Source organism: Artemia sp. Qi Xiang Cuo, chromosome 2, assembly GCF_049724085.1.
Source record: "Artemia sp. Qi Xiang Cuo chromosome 2, ASM4972408v1, whole genome shotgun sequence".
NCBI classification, from domain to species: Eukaryota; Metazoa; Arthropoda; class Branchiopoda; order Anostraca; family Artemiidae; genus Artemia; species Artemia sp. Qi Xiang Cuo.
Genome location: NC_142795.1, coordinates 83,441,765 through 83,448,578, shown reverse-complemented (window position 1 = coordinate 83,448,578; position 6,814 = coordinate 83,441,765). Strand labels below are relative to the sequence as shown.

At 35.1% G+C, this 6,814-nt stretch overlaps 1 long non-coding RNA gene across 1 annotated transcript; it reads right to left on the bottom strand.

Annotated features, from left to right (window-relative positions):
- Nucleotides 1–610: 610 nt before the first annotated feature.
- Nucleotides 611–4,984, bottom strand: LOC148955707 (uncharacterized). The gene is made up of 3 exons (XR_016143741.1): nucleotides 4,924–4,984; nucleotides 2,949–3,116; nucleotides 611–1,526 (listed from the first exon to the last, which is right to left on the bottom strand). It is a non-coding gene; the product is annotated as an uncharacterized LOC148955707 (long non-coding RNA).
- Nucleotides 4,985–6,814: the final 1,830 nt, after the last annotated feature.

Genomic DNA, 6,814 nt, shown 5'->3' with positions numbered 1-6,814 from the left:
AACGGTGTAATTTTACCGTTTTCGGTACATTTTTTTTTGGAAAAATTTGTACAATACAAATTTTCCGATATTTTTTTTCTTATTTTTTTCTGACTCAAATATCTGTTCAAGTTTTTGTTTATTGAAAATTATCTTAATTTTATGGCAAATTTTTAACCTGCTGTTCAGATGGCACAAATTAATCTCTTGCGGTACAATTTTAGCCGGAGAAATGGTACTGTTTATTTCTAAGAGTTGGCAATGCTAAACAAAAGTATCATTTTACAGTAAATAAATAAAAAATATTAAATAATTAACCTAGAACATTCTTAAAACTTTTGGCATTCAAACAACTTCGGCTTATACTTAATTAACAATGTCTTTTGCACTTACAGAAGGCACCGAATCGGCCTTCAAATTATCAAATGACCATACAAAAACTCGTTACAGTGGATTAGGGCTGATTAAAACAAATCACAGAAATATTGAACAAGAACTGGTGAATATACTGTATTTCGATGTCCACTAATAATCAGCCACTACTGAATTAAGTGTAATAAACGGTAAATTCAACCGGTTGCAAACTGGCACTAATGTTTGTGAAAAAAAAAATTAAAAAAAATACATTTTGTACCTTAAAAAAATGACATTACTGAATTTTTACGTCGAACTAGTAAAAGAAAAGACGAATGGAATAAAAATTTACTTGAAAAACAATGAGTGGTATTACTTCATGGATGGAAACTGGTAAGGTCAAGATAAGGTCACATAAAAGGTAAGGTCAAGAATACGGTACTACATTTTATAGTCCCAACCGGCGGTACTGATCTCTGTTTCACGGCCCTTCAGCCAAGGAGTGCGAGGAGGGGGGGCAGCCATCCTGTGCTGTCGCATAAGCTTCCTGTTTACCTCCCCCAAATTTTTCCAGCCACTCATTTAGAGCCGGGTTGACTCTGGCTGAGCTTACAAAGTCAAGTCACTGACCCATGTTCCAAACCCCCAGCAACACCAGGATTCGAACCCCTGTCCTCATGGACAAAGCATTTCAAGCGTAACACGCTAACCAATTGGCTAGGACGGCTAGGATACTGAAAAGTTCAATGAAAATTGATCAAACATATGAAAAAAGAAGTGAAACGAAAAATTCATGGACAGTCAAAAACGTTCATGCAATATTTGTAAATATGACTCCACCAGGACTAATGGTTTCATATTTACCATGAGTAAATATGAAACCAGGATTAGCCCCTCCTTTTACTTAACAAAGACTAGTCTGAGCTGTCAAGATATGTCACTGAAAATTGGTTTCTATAATTAATCAAACACTTCCCTAAATTCTCTATAGAGTTGGTTCAACACCACTTCTGACTCATCTGGGAAATTCTCGAAAAATCGGTAAAGAGATTCAAAGGTGGGTCTGCGCTCAGGTTCCTTGTACCAACACTTACGAACAACTTCATATAATATGTCTGGGAACTTAAAACCATTAGGCTTTGGCATTCGGTAGCCTCGTCTCACCTGTTTAATCACTTCTCGATTATCCATATCTGCAAATAAAGTTGTACGTGAATAAAATGAAATATTGAATAAACTGAATGAATGAACTGAATTTTGAACAATCACGAACAATGAATGAACGTTAATTCATAGAATCACCTAATAAAGTTGTACATGAATAAATTGAATGAATGAACTAAAGTATTATAACTGAGAACGCGTTCAACACCACAATTATTGCTATTTACCATCTTATACCTCTGTTTAAAGGACACCTTAGACGGTCAATCATTTTGATCGAAAGCTTCCGTCAATCAATTGATTAAAGCATGATTGACCGTCTAGGAACTAATTGGATCATCCAAATTTTCTATCAATCACCATCAACGCTTGACTCAAGCGTCAAACTGGTTCCTAGACGGTCAATCATGGTTTAATCAATTGACTGACGGAGGCTTTTGATCAAAATGATTCTAGGGTGTCCTTAACGTCACTGGATAATAAATAGATGTACTCAATATGGCCAAGCTATCACCACAAGGGTGTTGAGAAATATTAAATTAACCAATATTGTAATTCCCAACTCAAGGTTTTTCGAAAAAAAATTTCAGCTTTCAAAAAAAAAAAAAAAAAAAAAAAATCAGAGAAAAATGGAAAATACATATTGATGAAGATGGTAACAATGATTGTTTTCCCTTGTTGCACATGTTTGCAACCTCCAATGAAATTAATTTGTAATCACCTGTTGAAGAACATCTATCACAGCTTATTAAATGCTCAAAGAATACATTTAAGCAGACTATATCGAGAAATTTACGTGGATTCAAGACCTATTCAGGGCCAAGGCTTCATCTGAATTTACTTCTTTGGAAGAAGAGTCTATCGTTGAGCTGTCCTGCAATAATATGTTGAAGACAAAATTTGTTGGCATAAGCCTTTCTAATTTCTGGATACTAGTAAGAGCCATATCAAGGCCGTACCGATGATTTTTTATTGGAGGGGGTTTTACCCCCAAAAAAATTGGGTGTGGGGGGATTTACACAAAAAAACCTGAAAAAACGCATACAAAATTTGTTTACATCCATTTTTGTTGCGTTTTACGAGTCAGAAAAATATTCCGGGGGGGGGGGGGGTTCAAACCGGGTAAACCCCCCCTTGGATACGGCCGTGAGGCATATATCCGAAAGATGTACTAACAGAAATGTAAGTAAATTCTTTACACTTTTTGCTATCTTGGAAAGGGTTTAGTTTAGGGAAATGAAACTTTTAGTAATGAATCCAGGGCCAAAAACAAACTCTGGGAAGGTATTGCCAAGATTCCATTTAAACCATCTTCTGATTTCCAAGTCTTAGAAATTTGCCTGCTTGACAAGTCTATTGTCTATACCTATTGAAATTTCAACAAAACAACATTTTACCTCAGGGACAGGTAGACTAAAGTATGTCAAAGGAAGGTATTTTGAAGTACATACCTCCACTCCTTACCCCTCTAGAGAGCAGTGACCTTTGATGACCTTTCAAAATCTTGGTGTTCTGACACTGAAGCCTTGCAAAACAGATCTTCAGCTTTAATTAAGTACAAGAAAAATATTTTCAGCTTCACAACTTTGCTCAATCCAAATTCATGAGGTTTCAAAGATCTGCAAATATATTTCCTAAATTTAGAAAAAAACATTGATATGGCTTAAAATTCTACTCAAATAACAGGAATTCCATTTTAATAATTAAAACCACATAACTAGAAACTGATTACTGAAAATTGTGTTAAAATGGTGTGTTGTCAAAATAACAATAGGCATAACCTATCCATCAAGCAAACTTCTAACACTTGAAAATCAGATGAATGTTAGAATTAAAGCTTAGTAATACCTTCTCAGATTATATTTTTAGTCCTGAATTCATAAATCAATGTTTCATTTATCAAACCCCTGTCCAAGATAGCATCAAGCAGCTAAACTAGAATTTTACCATGAATTTTTATTCAGGATGAAAACCAGTGGTGTTGTTTGAGGGTGACAGGGGAACAAAGAAAACACTAAGACCATAGCATCCTTCCTTTATAAAGTACAATACACTTTATTAATTAGCCTACATTACCATAGTTTTCTCCAATAAATTGGACAAAATAAAATATAATATAGCCCATGAATATGGACATTTTTGCCCCCCCCCTCCAATAAATTGCTGGAGTAAAATTCTACTTTAGCTACTTTTGGTTATCTTGGAAATGAGTTAGGTTTGGAAAATGAAACTTTGAAGGATGGATCTACAGGCTGAAGTAAGCCCCAGGATGGTATTTTGAAGTGCCTATCTTCCCTCCTTCTCCCTCTAGAGGGTCCTGAAATTTGCTTACATGACAGGTCTAGACCTATTGAAATTTTGACAAAACAACTTTTTACCTTAATTTTCAGTTATCAGATTCTTTTTCTCTCGCTTTAGTTCTGAAAATACAATTGTTGTTATTTGAGTAAAATTTTAAGCCATATCAATGGTTTTTTACTCAAAATTTAGGAAACGTATTTGCATAACTTTAAAACCTTATAACTTGGAATTGAGCAAAGTTGTGAAGCTAAAAAAATCTTTGTTGTACTTTATTTAGGCAGGACCTATTTTGCAAGGTTTCACTTTTATAACACACAGATTTTTAAAGGTCAGGACCCTCTAGAGGGAGGAGTGGAGGTAGGTACTTCATAATACCTTCCCAGGACACATTTAAGCCTGTAGACCCATCCCTCAAAGTTTCTTTTTCCTAACCTAACCCCTATCCAAGATAGCCAAAAGTAGCAAAAGTAGAATTTTACCAAAAAGATAGATGGATCTACAGGCTAAGGTATTTCCTGGGATGGTATTTTGAAGTACCGACCTCCACTCCTTCTCCTACTAAAGGGTCTTGAAATTTGCCTACATGACAGGTAGAACCTATTGAAATTTGACAAAACAACTCTTTACCTTAATTTTCAGTTATTGGTTTCTTTTTTTCTGGCTTTATTTCTGAAAATAAAATTCCTGTTATTTGAGTAGAATTTTAAGCCATATCAAAGGTGTTTTTTTTAAATAAAGGAAATGTATTTGCATATCTTTAAAACCTTAATGCTTGGGATTGAGCAAAGTTGTGAAGCTGAAAATTTTGTTGTTGTGATTCATTTAAGCAGAAGATCTATTTTGCAAGGTTTCACTCAAAATCAAAGGTCAGAACCCTCTAGAGGGAGGAGTGGAGGTAGGTACTTCAGAATACCTTCCCAGGACATAATTTAGTCTGTAGACCCATCCCTGAAAATTTCATTTTCCTAACCTATCCCCTTTTCAAGATAGCCAAAAGTAACTTAAGTAGAATTTCATCAAATGCTGGAGCTATGCCCCTGACGGAAACAAGGTTAAAAAAAAAAGAAATTCATCAATTATTCCCCCTTTATTACTGTTTCTAAATGTAAGAAAAAGTGGTATTACAACTAAATCCTGAAACATGTCAATATAACTGGAACTTTTAGATTCCTGAATTTCTTCTTCTTCAATTATAGGCTTCGGATGAATCCATTTAACCTTTTTCGTATTGTCTGATTATGTCATGGGTGTCCTGGGAAATCACATATAGAAATTAGACTATTATTATTCAATAATAGAATTTATACATCATTGATGAAGCCGCCTATATTTAGGCAGTTAAAGACAGCTTTGAACAATTCAGCATCATCAGTTGAAGGGTGTCTCCTTTGTGTTAGTTGGTCAATATTAAGGGTTAGCTTGAGGTACTTGAATATAGCATATTAAGTTAGCCATTCTTTGTCATGGTTGAGATTTGCCACAGGGCAACCAAAAAGAATATGGTTGATGGTCTCATCACAGGCTTGACATAGGCGGCAAAGAGGGCTTATTACTGTTGGAATGGTTGTGTTTTGATAGTCGTAAGTCTGGCTGTTAAGGCCAGTAGCATTTGATCGTATTCTGTGGTACATCTTTGAGTCTTTCCGGGTTGTAAATGGAGAAAGGTTTGGTGGACATTGGTTTGCTAGATACATTTTTAGGCGCCAATGGTTTACATCTCTTACTGGGATAGGTCTTCCAGAAATTATTTCAAGCTGAAGTGCAGATTTAGCTATTTCATCTGCCTTGTGGTTCCCTTTTATACCCATGTGACTTGGGATGTACTGGAATTTTGTGGATATACCTTGTTTAAGTAGTTGGTTCAATAGTACAAGAGTGGTGGAGGTATCATTGTCTGGGTAGTCTGAATGTTCTGGTAATATTGAGGCAAGGGCTGATTTTGAGTCTGAATAAATTATAAGAGGGGTGTTTCTTGGGGGGTTTGGCATCTTTATAATGGTTTCCAATGCAATGTTGATGGCCACTCCTTCTCCTACTAAAGGGTCTTGAAATTTGCCTACATGACAGGTAGAACCTATTGAAATTTGACAAAACAACTCTTTACCTTAATTTTCAGTTATTGGTTTCTTTTTCTCTGGCTTTATTTCTGAAAATAAAATTCCTGTTATTTGAGTAGAATTTTAAACAATATCAATGTTTTTTTTTTAAATAAAGGAAATGTATTTGCATATCTTTAAAACCTTAATACTTGGGATTGAGCAAAGTTGTGAAGCTGAAAATTTTGTTGTTGTGATTCATTTAAGCAGAAGATCTATTTTGCAAGGTTTCACTCAAAATCAAAGGTCAGAACCCTCTAGAGGGAGGAGTGGAGGTAGGTACTTCAGAATACCTTCCCAGGACATAATTTAGTCTGTAGACCCATCCCTGAAAATTTCATTTTCCTAACCTATCCCCTTTTCAAGATAGCCAAAAGTAGCTTAAGTAGAATTTCATCAAATGCTGGAGCTATGCCCCTGACGGAAACAAGGTTAAAAAAAAAAGAAATTCATCAATTATTCCCCCTTTATTACTGTTTCTAAATGTAAGAAAAAGTGGTATTACAACTAAATCCTGAAACATGTCAATATAACTGGAACTTTTAGATTCCTGAATTTCTTCTTCTTCAATTATAGGCTTCAGATGAATCCATTTAACCTTTTTCGTATTGTCTGATTATGTCATGGGTGTCCTGGCAAATGACATATAGAAATTAGACTATTATTATTCAATAATAGGCTTTATACATCATTGATGAAGCCACCTATATTTAGGCAGTTAAAGACAGCTTTGAACAATTCAGCATCATCAGTTGAAGGGTGTCTCCTTTGTGCTAGTTGGTCAATATTAAGGGTTAGCTTGAGGTACTTGAACATAGCATATTAAGTTAGCCATTCTTTGTTACGGTTGAGATTTGCCACAGGGCAACCAAAAAGAATATGGTTGGTAGTCTCATCACAGGCTTGACATAGGCGGCAAA